Here is a 16,640-nt window from a genome sequence, read left to right as displayed (position 1 = left end):
CTGCAAAGATTAATCACCCAGGGTGGGAGGCCGTCTCAGGCACACTGTGACGTTTACAAAAGCCAATTGTGGATGTCTCAACAAGCCTTTTTCATCAAATGTTTGCCACATTATATAAAAAAAGCAAAAAACATGCAAAAAAATGTCAGTTAATGTTTTGAAGGAATGAGTGTCCGGTTGCTTGCTGTGATTATTTCTGTGGAGATCCCTATGTTTCTAAGGGTTTGTAAGCAGTTTCTGCAGTGTTCACGTTACAGTAGACGGTGAAAATACAGTTTAATTCTATGACTTTAGCAAATAATACTGCTAAAGTCATAGAGTTGACAGAAATGGGTAAAGTAAAATTTTACATTTGATTGGTTTCTGCAGTGTTGGTGTTGCTGTGGTCATGTGACACCAGATAACTGTTGCAGATGGCTGCTACTGCTGTGGATGGGCCAGTAGCTCACTGTCAGTCCTCACCGCATACAGATGTGGAAACCCATGTTGCAATCAGCGGGATTAGTTATTTTAGGGGTGTTATGTATTTAATGCCTTATAATGATGTTTCTTGGTGAATTTGTTACAGACGGGATGTAGCAGTTTTGGCTGAAATATGGGATGTCCCAGTTAGAGTGCTTGTCAGTACCTTGAGGAACCAGGTATATCCACTACCAGGTCAAACAGAACCATGCAGATAGTGCCCACACATGCATAGCACTTTAGCTCACTGAGCATGCTTGAAGAACATTTAAACAGGAAGTTCATAAGGTCAGGGGGATTGTTGGAGCACAGCCTTTGCGTCACCGAGTGGAAGGATATGCACGTACTCTACAAATGTTTACTGGCCTGTAGTGTAGTATAATGTGAGGGAACAGGGTCTGTACCTCAGGGCTGTAGTGTAGTATAATGTGAGGGAACAAGGTCTGTAAATCAGGACTGTAGTGTAGTATAATGTGAGGGAACAGGGTCTGTACCTCAGGGCTGTAGTGTAGTATAATGTGAGGGAACAAGGTCTGTACCTCAGGGCTGTACTGTAGTATAATGAGAGGGAACAAGGTCTGTACCTCAGGGCTGTAGTGTACTATAATGTGAGGGAACAGGGTCTGTACCTCAGGGCTGTAGTGTAGTATAATGTGAGGGAACAGGGTCTGGACCTCAGGGCTGTAGTGTAGTATAATGTGAGGGAACAGGGTCTGTACCTCAGGGCTGTACTGTAGTATAATGTGAGGGAACAAGGTCTGTACCTCAGGGCTGTAGTGTACTATAATGTGAGGGAACAGGGTCTGTACCTCAGGACTGTAGTGTAGTATAATGTGAGGGAACAAGGTCTGTAAATCAGGACTGTAGTGTAGTATAATGAGAGGGAACAGGGTCTGTACCTCAGGGCTGTAGTGTAGTATAATGTGAGGGAACAAGGTCAGTAAATCAGGGCTGTAGTGTAGTATAATGTGAGGGAACAGGGTCTGTACCTCAGGGCTGTACTGTAGTATAATGTGAGGGAACAAGGTCTGTACCTCAGGGCTGTAGTGTAGTATAATGTGAGGGAACAAGGTCTGTAACTCAGGACTGTAGTGTAGTATAATGAGAGGGAACAGGGTCTGTACCTCAGGGCTGTAGTGTAGTATAATGTGAGGGAACAGGGTCTGTACCTCAGGGCTGTAGTGTAGTATAATGTGAGGGAACAGGGTCTGTACCTCAGGGCTGTACTGTAGTATAATATGAGGGAACAAGGTCTGTACCTCAGGGCTGTAGTGTAGTATAATGTGAGGGAACAGGGTCTGTACCTCAGGGCTGTACTGTGGTATAATATGAGGGAACAAGGTCTGTAAATCAGGGCTGTAGTGCAGTATAATGTGAGGGAACAGGGTCTGTACCTCAGGGCTGTAGTGTAGTATAATGTGAGGGAACAAGGTCTGTAAATCAGGACTGCAGTGTAGTATAATGTGAGGGAACAAGGTCTGTACCTCAGGGCTGTACTGTAGTATAATGTGAGGGAACAGGGTCTGTACCTCAGGGCTGTAGTGTAGTATAATGGGAGGGAACAAGGTCTGTAAATCAGGACTTTAGTGTAGTATAATGAGAGGGAACAGGGTCTGTACCTCAGGGCTGTACTGTAGTATAATGTGAGGGAACAGGGTCTGTGCCTCAGGGCTGTAGTGTAGTATAATGTGAGGGAACAGGGTCTGTAAATCAGGACTTTAGTGTAGTATAATGAGAGGGAACAGGGTCTGTAAATCAGGACTTTAGTGTAGTATAATGAGAGGGAACAGGGTCTGTAAATCAGGACTGTAGTGTAATATAATGTGAGGGAACAGGGTCTGTACCTCAGGGCTGTAGTGTAGTATAATGTGAGGGAACAAGGTCTGTAAATCAGGACTGTAGTCTAGTATAATGAGAGGGAACAGGGTCTGTACCTCAGGGCTGTAGTGTAGTATAATGTGAGGGAACAAGGTCTGTAAATCAGGACTGTGGTGTAGTATAATAAGAGGGAACATGGTCTGTACCTCAGGGCTGTAGTGCAGTATAATGTGAGGGAACAAGGTCTGTAAATCAGGACTGTAGTGTAGTATAATGAGAGGGAACAGGGTCTGTACCTCGGGGCTGTAGTGTAGTATAATGTGAGGGAACAGGGTCTGTACCTCAGGGCTGTAGTGCAGTATAATGTGAGGGAACAGGGTCTGTACCTCAGGGCTGTAGTGTAGTATAACGTGAGGGAACAGGGTCTGTCCCTCAGGGCTGTAGTGTAGTATAATGTGAGGGAACAGGGTCTGTACCTCAGGACTGTAGTGTAGTATAATGTGAGGGAACAAGGTCTGTAAATCAGGGCTGTAGTATAATGTGAGGGAACAGGGTCTGTACCTCAGGGCTGTAGTGTAGTATAATGTGAGGGAACAGGGTCTGTACCTCAGGGCTGTAGTGTAGTATAATGTGAGGGAACAAGGTATGTAAATCAGGACTGTAGTGTAGTATAATGTGAGGGAACAGGGTCTGTAAATCAGGACTGTAGTGTAGTATAATGAGAGGGAACAAGGTCTGTACCTCAGGGCTGTAGTGTAGTATAATCTGAGATAACAGGGTCTGTACCTAAGGGCTGTAGTGCAGTATAATGTGAGGGAACAGGGTCTGTACCTCAGGGCTGTAGTGTAGTATAATGTGAGGGAACAAGGTCAGTACCTCAGGGCTGTAGTGTAGTATAATGTGAGGGAACAGGGTCTGTACCTCAGGGCTGTAGTGTAGTATAATGTGAGGGAACACGGTCTGTACCTCAGGGCTGTACTGTAGTATAATGTGAGGGAACAAGGTCTGTACCTCAGGGCTGTAGTGTACTATAATGTGAGGGAACAGGGTCTGTACCTCAGGACTGTAGTGAAGTATAATGTGAGGGAACAAGGTCTGTAAGTCAGGACTGTAGTGTAGTATAATGAGAGGGAACAGGGTCTGTACCTCAGGGCTGTAGTGTAGTATAATGTGAGGGAACAAGGTCAGTAAATCAGGGCTGTAGTGTAGTATAATGTGAGGGAACAGGGTCTGAACCTCAGGGCTGTAGTGTAGTATAATATGAGGGAACAAGGTCTGTACCTCAGGGCTGTAGTGTAGTATAATGTGAGGGAACAAGGTCTGTACCTCAGGACTGTAGTGTAGTATAATGAGAGGGAACAGGGTCTGTACCTCAGGGCTGTAGTGTAGTATAATGTGAGGGAACAGGGTCTGTACCTCAGGGCTGTAGTGTAGTATAATGTGAGGGAACAGGGTATGTACCTCAGGGCTGTACTGTAGTATAATATGAGGGAACAAGGTCTGTACCTCAGGGCTGTAGTGTAGTATAATGTGAGGGAACAGGGTCTGTACCTCAGGGCTGTAATGTGGTATAATACGAGGGAACAAGGTCTGTAAATCAGGGCTGTAGTGCAGTATAATGTGAGGGAACAGGGTCTGTACCTCAGGGCTGTAGTGTAGTATAATGTGAGGGAACAAGGTCTGTACCTCAGGGCTGTACTGTAGAATAATGTGAGGGAACAGGGTCTGTGCCTCAGGGCTTTAGTGTAGTATAATGTGAGGGAACAGGGTCTGTAAATCAGGACTTTAGTGTAGTATAATGAGAGGGAACAGGGTCTGTAAATCAGGACATTAGTGTAGTATAATGAGAGGGAACAGGGTCTGTAAATCAGGACTGTAGTGTAATATAATGTGAGGGAACAGGGTCTGTACCTCAGGGCTGTAGTGTAGTATAATGTGAGGGAACAGGGTCTGTACCTCAGGGTTGTAGTGTAGTATAATGTGAGGGAACAAGGTCTGTAAATCAGGACTGTAGTCTAGTATAATGAGAGGGAAAAGGGTCTGTACCTCAGGGCTGTACTGTAGTATAATGTGAGGGAACAGGGTCTGTGCCTCAGGGCTGTAGTGTAGTATAATGTGAGGGAACAGGGTCTGTAAATCAGGACTTTAGTGTAGGATAATGAGAGGGAACAGGGTCTGTAAATCAGGACTTTAGTGTAGTATAATGAGAGGGAACAGGGTCTGTAAATCAGGACTGTAGTGTAATATAATGTGAGGGAAAAGGGTCTGTACCTCAGGGCTGTAGTGTAGTATAATGTGAGGGAACAGGGTCTGTACCTCAGGGTTGTAGTGTAGTATAATGTGAGGGAACAAGGTCTGTAAATCAGGACTGTAGTCTAGTATAATGAGAGGGAACAGGGTCTGTACCTCAGGGCTGTAGTGTAGTATAATGTGAGGGAACAGGGTCTGTACCTCAGGGCTGTACTGTAGCATAATGTGAGGGAACAGGCTCTGTACCTCAGGGCTGTAGTGTAGTATAATGTGAGGGAACAAGGTATGTAAATCAGGACTGTAGTGTAGTATAATGAGAGGGAACAGGGTCTGTAAATCAGGACTGTAGTGTAGTATAATGAGAGGGAACAGGGTCTGTACCTCAGGGCTGTACTGTAGTATAATGTGAGGGAACAGGGTCTGTGCCTCAGGGCTGTAGTGTAGTATAATGTGAGGGAACAGGGTCTGTAAATCAGGACTTTAGTGTAGTATAATGAGAGGGAACAGGGTCTGTAAATCAGGACTTTAGTGTAGTATAATGAGAGGGAACAGGGTCTGTAAATCAGGACTGTAGTGTAATATAATGTGAGGGAACAGGGTCTGTACCTCAGGGCTGTAGTGTAGTATAATGTGAGGGAACAGGGTCTGTACCTCAGGGTTGTAGTGTACTATAATGTGAGGGAACAAGGTCTGTAAATCAGGACTGTAGTCTAGTATAATGAGAGGGAACAGGGTCTGTACCTCAGGGCTGTAGTGTAGTATAATGTGAGGGAACAGGGTCTGTACCTCAGGGCTGTACTGTAGTATAATGTGAGGGAACAGGGTCTGTACCTCAGGGCTGTAGTGTAGTATAATGTGAGGGAACAGGGTCTGTACCTCAGGGCTGTAGTGTAGTATAATGTGAGGGAACAGGGTCTGTACCTCAGGGCTGTACTGTAGTATAATATGAGGGAACAAGGTCTGTACCTCAGGGCTGTAGTGTAGTATAATGTGAGGGAACAGGGTCTGTACCTCAGGGCTGTACTGTGGTATAATATGAGGGAACAAGGTCTGTAAATCAGGGCTGTAGTGCAGTATAATGTGAGGGAACAGGGTCTGTACCTCAGGGCTGTAGTGTAGTATAATGTGAGGGAACAAGGTCTGTACCTCAGGGCTGTAGTGTAGTATAATGTGAGGGAACAGGGTCTGTACCTCAGGGCTGTACTGTAGTATAATATGAGGGAACAAGGTCTGTACCTCAGGGCTGTAGTGTAGTATAATGTGAGGGAACAGGGTCTGTACCTCAGGGCTGTAGTGTAGTATAATGTGAGGGAACAAGGTCTGTAAATCAGGACTGCAGTGTAGTATAATGTGAGGGAACAAGGTCTGTACCTCAGGGCTGTACTGTAGTATAATGTGAGGGAACAGGGTCTGTACCTCAGGGCTGTAGTGTAGTATAATGGGAGGGAACAAGGTCTGTAAATCAGGACTTTAGTGTAGTATAATGAGAGGGAACAGGGTCTGTACCTCAGGGCTGTACTGTAGTATAATGTGAGGGAACAGGGTCTGTGCCTCAGGGCTGTAGTGTAGTATAATGTGAGGGAACAGGGTCTGTAAATCAGGACTTTAGTGTAGTATAATGAGAGGGAACAGGGTCTGTAAATCAGGACTTTAGTGTAGTATAATGAGAGGGAACAGGGTCTGTAAATCAGGACTGTAGTGTAATATAATGTGAGGGAACAGGGTCTGTACCTCAGGGCTGTAGTGTAGTATAATGTGAGGGAACAAGGTCTGTAAATCAGGACTGTAGTCTAGTATAATGAGAGGGAACAGGGTCTGTACCTCAGGGCTGTAGTGTAGTATAATGTGAGGGAACAAGGTCTGTAAATCAGGACTGTGGTGTAGTATAATAAGAGGGAACATGGTCTGTACCTCAGGGCTGTAGTGCAGTATAATGTGAGGGAACAAGGTCTGTAAATCAGGACTGTAGTGTAGTATAATGAGAGGGAACAGGGTCTGTACCTCGGGGCTGTAGTGTAGTATAATGTGAGGGAACAGGGTCTGTACCTCAGGGCTGTAGTGCAGTATAATGTGAGGGAACAGGGTCTGTACCTCAGGGCTGTAGTGTAGTATAACGTGAGGGAACAGGGTCTGTCCCTCAGGGCTGTAGTGTAGTATAATGTGAGGGAACAGGGTCTGTACCTCAGGACTGTAGTGTAGTATAATGTGAGGGAACAAGGTCTGTAAATCAGGGCTGTAGTATAATGTGAGGGAACAGGGTCTGTACCTCAGGGCTGTAGTGTAGTATAATGTGAGGGAACAGGGTCTGTACCTCAGGGCTGTAGTGTAGTATAATGTGAGGGAACAAGGTATGTAAATCAGGACTGTAGTGTAGTATAATGTGAGGGAACAGGGTCTGTAAATCAGGACTGTAGTGTAGTATAATGAGAGGGAACAAGGTCTGTACCTCAGGGCTGTAGTGTAGTATAATCTGAGATAACAGGGTCTGTACCTAAGGGCTGTAGTGCAGTATAATGTGAGGGAACAGGGTCTGTACCTCAGGGCTGTAGTGTAGTATAATGTGAGGGAACAAGGTCAGTACCTCAGGGCTGTAGTGTAGTATAATGTGAGGGAACAGGGTCTGTACCTCAGGGCTGTATTGTAGTATAATGTGAGGGAACACGGTCTGTACCTCAGGGCTGTACTGTAGTATAATGTGAGGGAACAAGGTCTGTACCTCAGGGCTGTAGTGTACTATAATGTGAGGGAACAGGGTCTGTACCTCAGGACTGTAGTGAAGTATAATGTGAGGGAACAAGGTCTGTAAGTCAGGACTGTAGTGTAGTATAATGAGAGGGAACAGGGTCTGTACCTCAGGGCTGTAGTGTAGTATAATGTGAGGGAACAAGGTCAGTAAATCAGGGCTGTAGTGTAGTATAATGTGAGGGAACAGGGTCTGTACCTCAGGGCTGTAGTGTAGTATAATATGAGGGAACAAGGTCTGTACCTCAGGGCTGTAGTGTAGTATAATGTGAGGGAACAAGGTCTGTACCTCAGGACTGTAGTGTAGTATAATGAGAGGGAACAGGGTCTGTACCTCAGGGCTGTAGTGTAGTATAATGTGAGGGAACAGGGTCTGTACCTCAGGGCTGTAGTGTAGTATAATGTGAGGGAACAGGGTATGTACCTCAGGGCTGTACTGTAGTATAATATGAGGGAACAAGGTCTGTACCTCAGGGCTGTAGTGTAGTATAATGTGAGGGAACAGGGTCTGTACCTCAGGGCTGTAATGTGGTATAATATGAGGGAACAAGGTCTGTAAATCAGGGCTGTAGTGCAGTATAATGTGAGGGAACAGGGTCTGTACCTCAGGGCTGTAGTGTAGTATAATGTGAGGGAACAAGGTCTGTACCTCAGGGCTGTACTGTAGAATAATGTGAGGGAACAGGGTCTGTGCCTCAGGGCTTTAGTGTAGTATAATGTGAGGGAACAGGGTCTGTAAATCAGGACTTTAGTGTAGTATAATGAGAGGGAACAGGGTCTGTAAATCAGGACATTAGTGTAGTATAATGAGAGGGAACAGGGTCTGTAAATCAGGACTGTAGTGTAATATAATGTGAGGGAACAGGGTCTGTACCTCAGGGCTGTAGTGTAGTATAATGTGAGGGAACAGGGTCTGTACCTCAGGGTTGTAGTGTAGTATAATGTGAGGGAACAAGGTCTGTAAATCAGGACTGTAGTCTAGTATAATGAGAGGGAAAAGGGTCTGTACCTCAGGGCTGTACTGTAGTATAATGTGAGGGAACAGGGTCTGTGCCTCAGGGCTGTAGTGTAGTATAATGTGAGGGAACAGGGTCTGTAAATCAGGACTTTAGTGTAGGATAATGAGAGGGAACAGGGTCTGTAAATCAGGACTTTAGTGTAGTATAATGAGAGGGAACAGGGTCTGTAAATCAGGACTGTAGTGTAATATAATGTGAGGGAAAAGGGTCTGTACCTCAGGGCTGTAGTGTAGTATAATGTGAGGGAACAGGGTCTGTACCTCAGGGTTGTAGTGTAGTATAATGTGAGGGAACAAGGTCTGTAAATCAGGACTGTAGTCTAGTATAATGAGAGGGAACAGGGTCTGTACCTCAGGGCTGTAGTGTAGTATAATGTGAGGGAACAGGGTCTGTACCTCAGGGCTGTACTGTAGCATAATGTGAGGGAACAGGCTCTGTACCTCAGGGCTGTAGTGTAGTATAATGTGAGGGAACAAGGTATGTAAATCAGGACTGTAGTGTAGTATAATGAGAGGGAACAGGGTCTGTAAATCAGGACTGTAGTGTAGTATAATGAGAGGGAACAGGGTCTGTACCTCAGGGCTGTACTGTAGTATAATGTGAGGGAACAGGGTCTGTGCCTCAGGGCTGTAGTGTAGTATAATGTGAGGGAACAGGGTCTGTAAATCAGGACTTTAGTGTAGTATAATGAGAGGGAACAGGGTCTGTAAATCAGGACTTTAGTGTAGTATAATGAGAGGGAACAGGGTCTGTAAATCAGGACTGAAGTGTAATATAATGTGAGGGAACAGGGTCTGTACCTCAGGGCTGTAGTGTAGTATAATGTGAGGGAACAGGGTCTGTACCTCAGGGTTGTAGTGTACTATAATGTGAGGGAACAAGGTCTGTAATTCAGGACTGTAGTCTAGTATAATGAGAGGGAACAGGGTCTGTACCTCAGGGCTGTAGTGTAGTATAATGTGAGGGAACAGGGTCTGTACCTCAGGGCTGTACTGTAGTATAATGTGAGGGAACAGGGTCTGTACCTCAGGGCTGTAGTGTAGTATAATGTGAGGGAACAAGGTATGTAAATCAGGACTGTAGTGTAGTATAATGAGAGGGAACAGGGTCTGTAAATCAGGACTGTAGTGTAGTGTAATGAGAGGGAACAAGGTCTGTACCTCAGGGCTGTAGTGTAGTATAATGTGAGGGAACAGGGTCTGTACCTCAGGGCTGTAGTGCAGTATAATGTGAGGGAACAGGGTCTGTACCTCAGGGCTGTAGTGTATTATAATGTGAGGGAACAAGGTCTGTAAATCAGGACTGTAGTGTAGTATAATGAGAGGGAACAGGGTCTGTAAATCAGGACTGTACTGTAGTATAATGAGAGGGAACAGGGTCTGTACCTCAGGGCTGTAGTGTAGTATAATGTGAGGGAACAGGGTCTGTACCTCAGGGCTGTAGTGTAGTATAATGTGAGGGAACAGGGTCTGTAAATCAGGACTGTAGTGCAGTATAATGAGAGGGAACAGGGTCTGTACCTCAGGGCTGTAGTGTAGTATAATGTGAGGGAACAGGGTCTGTACCTCAGGGCTGTAGTGTAGTATAATGTGAGTGAACAAGGTCTGTAAATCAGGACTGTAGTGTAGTATAATGTGAGGGAACAGGGTCTGTACCTCAGGGCTGTAGTGTAGTATAATGTGAGGGAACAAGGTCTGTAAATCAGGACTGTGGTGTAGTATAATGAGAGGGAACATGGTCTGTACCTCAGGGCTGTAGTGCAGTATAATGTGAGGGAACAGGGTCTGTAAATCAGGGCTGTAGTGTAGTATAATGTGAGGGAACAGGGTCTGTACCTCAGGGCTGTAGTGTAGTATAATGAGAGGGAACAAGGTCTGTAAATCAGGACTGTAGTGTAGTATAATGAGAGGGAACAGGGTCAGTACCTCAGGGCTGTACTGTAGTATAATGTGAGGGAACAGGGTCTGTGCCTCAGGGCTGTACTGTAGTATAATGTGAGGGAACAAGGTCTGTACCTCAGGGCTGTAGTGTACTATAATGTGAGGGAACAGGGTCTGTAAATCAGGACTGTAGTCTAGTATAATGAGAGGGAACAGGGTCTGTACCTCAGGGCTGTAGTGTAGTATAATGTGAGGGAACAAGGTCTTTAAATCAGGACTGTGGTGTAGTATAATGAGAGGGAACATGGTCTGTACCTGAGGGCTGTAGTGCAGTATAATGTGAGGGAACAGGGTCTGTAAATCAGGACTGTTGTGTAGTATAATGAGAGGGAACAGGGTCTGTACCTCGGGGCTGTAGTGTAGTATAATGTGAGGGAACAGGGTCTGTACCTCAGGGCTGTAGTGCAGTATAATGTGAGGGAACAGGGTCTGTACCTCAGGGCTGTAGTGTAGTATAATGTGAGGGAACAGGGTCTGTAAATCAGGACTGTAGTGTAGTATAATGAGAGGGAACAGGGTCTGTACCTCAGGACTGTAGTGTAGTATAATGAGAGGGAACAGAGTCTGTACCTCAGGGCTGTAGTGCAGTATAATGAGAGGGAACAGGGTCTGTACCTCAGGGCTGTAGTGTAGTATATCGTGAGGGAACAGGGTCTGTACCTCAGGACTGTAGTGTAGTATAACGAGAGGGAACAGGGTCTGTACCTCAGGACTGTAGTGTAGTATAATGAGAGGGAACAGGGTCTGTACCTCAGGGCTGTAGGGTAGTATAATGTGAGGGAACAGGGTCAGTAAATCAGGACTTTAGTGTAGTATAATGAGAGGGAACAGGGTCTGTAAATCAGGACTTTAGTGTAGTATAATGAGAGGGAACAGGGTCTGTAAATCAGGACTGTAGTGTAATATAATGTGAGGGAACAGGGTCTGTACCTCAGGGCTGTAGTGTAGTATAATGTGAGGGAACAGGGTCTGTACCTCAGGGTTGTAGTGCACTATAATGTGAGGGAACAAGGTCTGTAAATCAGGACTGTAGTCTAGTATAATGAGAGGGAACAGGGTCTGTACCTCAGGGCTGTAGTGTAGTATAATGTGAGGGAACAGGGTCTGTACCTCAGGGCTGTACTGTAGTATAATGTGAGGGAACAGGGTCTGTACCTCAGGGCTGTAGTGTAGTATAATGTGAGGGAACAAGGTATGTAAATCAGGACTGTAGTGTAGTATAATGAGAGGGAACAGGGTCTGTAAATCAGGACTGTAGTGTAGTATAATGAGAGGGAACAGGGTCTGTACCTCAGGGCTGTAGTGTAGTATAATGTGAGGGAACAGGGTCTGTACCTCAGGGCTGTAGTGCAGTATAATGTGAGGGAACAGGGTCTGTACCTCAGGGCTGTAGTGTATTATAATGTGAGGGAACAAGGTCTGTAAATCAGGACTGTAGTGTAGTATAATGAGAGGGAACAGGGTCTGTAAATCAGGACTGTACTGTAGTATAATGAGAGGGAACAGGGTCTGTACCTCAGGGCTGTAGTGTAGTATAATGTGAGGGAACAGGGTCTGTACCTCAGGGCTGTAGTGTAGTATAACGTGAGGGAACAGGGTCTGTCCCTCAGGGCTGTACTGTAGTATAATGTGAGGGAACAGGGTCTGTACCTCAGGGCTGTAGTGTAGTATAATGTGAGGGAACAAGGTATGTAAATCAGGACTGTAGTGTAGTATAATGAGAGGGAACAGGGTCTGTAAATCAGGACTGTAGTGTAGTATAATGAGAGGGAACAGGGTCTGTACCTCAGGGCTGTAGTGTAGTATAATGTGAGGGAACAGGGTCTGTACCTCAGGGCTGTAGTGCAGTATAATGTGAGGGAACAGGGTCTGTACCTCAGGGCTGTAGTGTATTATAATGTGAGGGAACAAGGTCTGTAAATCAGGACTGTAGTGTAGTATAATGAGAGGGAACAGGGTCTGTAAATCAGGACTGTACTGTAGTATAATGAGAGGGAACAGGGTCTGTACCTCAGGGCTGTAGTGTAGTATAATGTGAGGGAACAGGGTCTGTACCTCAGGGCTGTAGTGTAGTATAATGTGAGGGAACAGGGTCTGTAAATCAGGACTGTAGTGCAGTATAATGAGAGGGAACAGGGTCTGTACCTCAGGGCTGTAGTGTAGTATAATGTGAGGGAACAGGGTCTGTACCTCAGGGCTGTAGTGTAGTATAATGTGAGGGAACAGGGTCTGTAAATCAGGACTGTAGTGCAGTATAATGAGAGGGAACAGGGTCTGTACCTCAGGGCTGTAGTGTAGTATAATGTGAGGGAACAGGGTCTGTACCTCAGGGCTGTAGTGTAGTATAATGTGAGTGAACAAGGTCTGTAAATCAGGACTGTAGTGTCGTATAATGTGAGGGAACAGGGTCTGTACCTCAGGGCTGTAGTGTAGTATAATGTGAGGGAACAAGGTCTGTAAATCAGGACTGTGGTGTAGTATAATGAGAGGGAACATGGTCTGTACCTCAGGGCTGTAGTGCAGTATAATGTGAGGGAACAGGGTCTGTAAATCAGGGCTGTAGTGTAGTATAATGTGAGGGAACAGGGTCTGTACCTCAGGGCTGTAGTGTAGTATAATGAGAGGGAACAAGGTCTGTAAATCAGGACTGTAGTGTAGTATAATGAGAGGGAACAGGGTCTGTACCTCAGGGCTGTACTGTAGTATAATGTGAGGGAACAGGGTCTGTGCCTCAGGGCTGTAGTGTAGTATAATGAGAGGGAACAAGGTCTGTAAATCAGGACTGTAGTGTAGTATAATGAGAGGGAACAGGGTCTGTACCTCAGGGCTGTACTGTAGTATAATGTGAGGGAACAGGGTCTGTAAATCAGGACTGTAGTGTAGTATAATGAGAGGGAACAGGGTCTGTACCTCAGGACTGTAGTGTAGTATAATGAGAGGGAACAGAGTCTGTACCTCAGGGCTGTAGTGCAGTATAATGAGAGGGAACAGGGTCTGTACCTCAGGGCTGTACTGTAGTATAATGTGAGGGAACAGGGTCTGTAAATCAGGACTGTAGTGTAGTATAATGAGAGGGAACAGGGTCTGTACCTCAGGACTGTAGTGTAGTATAATGAGAGGGAACAGAGTCTGTACCTCAGGGCTGTAGTGCAGTATAATGAGAGGGAACAGGGTCTGTACCTCAGGGCTGTAGTGTAGTATATCGTGAGGGAACAGGGTCTGTACCTCAGGACTGTAGTGTAGTATAACGAGAGGGAACAGGGTCTGTACCTCAGGACTGTAGTGTAGTATAATGAGAGGGAACAGGGTCTGTACCTCAGGGCTGTAGGGTAGTATAATGTGAGGGAACAGGGTCAGTAAATCAGGACTTTAGTGTAGTATAATGAGAGGGAACAGGGTCTGTAAATCAGGACTTTAGTGTAGTATAATGAGAGGGAACAGGGTCTGTAAATCAGGACTGTAGTGTAATATAATGTGAGGGAACAGGGTCTGTACCTCAGGGCTGTAGTGTAGTATAATGTGAGGGAACAGGGTCTGTACCTCAGGGTTGTAGTGCACTATAATGTGAGGGAACAAGGTCTGTAAATCAGGACTGTAGTCTAGTATAATGAGAGGGAACAGGGTCTGTACCTCAGGGCTGTAGTGTAGTATAATGTGAGGGAACAGGGTCTGTACCTCAGGGCTGTACTGTAGTATAATGTGAGGGAACAGGGTCTGTACCTCAGGGCTGTAGTGTAGTATAATGTGAGGGAACAAGGTATGTAAATCAGGACTGTAGTGTAGTATAATGAGAGGGAACAGGGTCTGTAAATCAGGACTGTAGTGTAGTATAATGAGAGGGAACAGGGTCTGTACCTCAGGGCTGTAGTGTAGTATAATGTGAGGGAACAGGGTCTGTACCTCAGGGCTGTAGTGCAGTATAATGTGAGGGAACAGGGTCTGTACCTCAGGGCTGTAGTGTATTATAATGTGAGGGAACAAGGTCTGTAAATCAGGACTGTAGTGTAGTATAATGAGAGGGAACAGGGTCTGTAAATCAGGACTGTACTGTAGTATAATGAGAGGGAACAGGGTCTGTACCTCAGGGCTGTAGTGTAGTATAATGTGAGGGAACAGGGTCTGTACCTCAGGGCTGTAGTGTAGTATAATGTGAGGGAACAGGGTCTGTAAATCAGGACTGTAGTGCAGTATAATGAGAGGGAACAGGGTCTGTACCTCAGGGCTGTAGTGTAGTATAATGTGAGGGAACAGGGTCTGTACCTCAGGGCTGTAGTGTAGTATAATGTGAGGGAACAGGGTCTGTAAATCAGGACTGTAGTGCAGTATAATGAGAGGGAACAGGGTCTGTACCTCAGGGCTGTAGTGTAGTATAATGTGAGGGAACAGGGTCTGTACCTCAGGGCTGTAGTGTAGTATAATGTGAGTGAACAAGGTCTGTAAATCAGGACTGTAGTGTCGTATAATGTGAGGGAACAGGGTCTGTACCTCAGGGCTGTAGTGTAGTATAATGTGAGGGAACAAGGTCTGTAAATCAGGACTGTGGTGTAGTATAATGAGAGGGAACATGGTCTGTACCTCAGGGCTGTAGTGCAGTATAATGTGAGGGAACAGGGTCTGTAAATCAGGGCTGTAGTGTAGTATAATGTGAGGGAACAGGGTCTGTACCTCAGGGCTGTAGTGTAGTATAATGAGAGGGAACAAGGTCTGTAAATCAGGACTGTAGTGTAGTATAATGAGAGGGAACAGGGTCTGTACCTCAGGGCTGTACTGTAGTATAATGTGAGGGAACAGGGTCTGTGCCTCAGGGCTGTACTGTAGTATAATGTGAGGGAACAAGGTCTGTACTTCAGGGCTGTAGTGTACTATAATGTGAGGGAACAGGGTCTGTAAATCAGGACTGTAGTCTAGTATAATGAGAGGGAACAGGGTCTGTACCTCAGGGCTGTAGTGTAGTATAATGTGAGGGAACAAGGTCTTAAAATCAGGACTGTGGTGTAGTATAATGAGAGGGAACATGGTCTGTACCTGAGGGCTGTAGTGCAGTATAATGTGAGGGAACAGGGTCTGTAAATCAGGACTGTAGTGTAGTATAATGTGAGGGAACAGGGTCTGTACCTCAGGGCTGTAGTGCAGTATAATGTGAGGGAACAGGGTCTGTACCTCAGGGCTGTAGTGTAGTATAATGTGAGGGAACAAGGTCTGTAAATCAGGACTGTAGTGTAGTATAATGTGAGGGAACAAGGTCTGTAAATCAGGACTGTAGTGTAGTATAATGAGAGGGAACAGGGTCTGTACCTCAGGACTGTAGTGTAGTATAATGAGAGGGAACAGGGTCTGTACCTCAGGGCTGTAGTGTAGTATAACGTGAGGGAACAGGGTCTGTACCTCAGGACTGTAGTGTAGTATAACGAGAGGGAACAGGGTCTGTACCTCAGGACTGTAGTGTAGTATAATGAGAGGGAACAGGGTCTGTACCTCAGGGCTGTAGGGTAGTATAATGTGAGGGAACAGGGTCAGTAAATCAGGACTTTAGTGTAGTATAATGAGAGGGAACAGGGTCTGTAAATCAGGACTTTAGTGTAGTATAATGAGAGGGAACAGGGTCTGTAAATCAGGACTGTAGTGTAATATAATGTGAGGGAACAGGGTCTGTACCTCAGGGCTGTAGTGTAGTATAATGTGAGGGAACAGGGTCTGTACCTCAGGGTTGTAGTGTACTATAATGTGAGGGAACAAGGTCTGTAAATCAGGACTGTAGTCTAGTATAATGAGAGGGAACAGGGTCTGTACCTCAGGGCTGTAGTGTAGTATAATGTGAGGGAACAGGGTCTGTAAATCAGGACTGTACTGTAGTATAATGTGAGGGAACAGGGTCTGTACCTCAGGGCTGTAGTGTAGTATAATGTGAGGGAACAAGGTCTGTAAATCAGGACTGTAGTGTAGTATAATGAGAGGGAACAGGGTCTGTAAATCAGGACTGTACTGTAGTATAATGAGAGGGAACAGGGTCTGTACCTCAGGGCTGTAGTGTAGTATAATGTGAGGGAACAGGGTCTGTACCTCAGGGCTGTAGTGTAGTATAATGTGAGGGAACAGGGTCTGTAAATCAGGACTGTAGTGCAGTATAATGAGAGGGAACAGGGTCTGTACCTCAGGGCTGTAGTGTAGTATAATGTGAGGGAACAGGGTCTGTACCTCAGGGCTGTAGTGTAGTATAATGTGAGTGAACAAGGTCTGTAAATCAGGACTGTAGTGTAGTATAATGTGAGGGAACAGGGTCTGTACCTCAGGGCTGTAGTGTAGTATAATGTGAGGGAACAAGGTCTGTAAATCAGGACTGTGGTGTAGTATAATGAGAGGGAACATGGTCTGTACCTCAGGGCTGTAGTGCAGTATAATGTGAGGGAAC

The sequence above is a fragment of the Conger conger genome, chromosome 10 (assembly GCF_963514075.1).
Source record: "Conger conger chromosome 10, fConCon1.1, whole genome shotgun sequence".
Taxonomy (NCBI): Eukaryota; Metazoa; Chordata; class Actinopteri; order Anguilliformes; family Congridae; genus Conger; species Conger conger.
The sequence above is the reverse complement of the archived record's forward strand: the minus strand, read 5'-3'. Positions refer to the sequence as shown.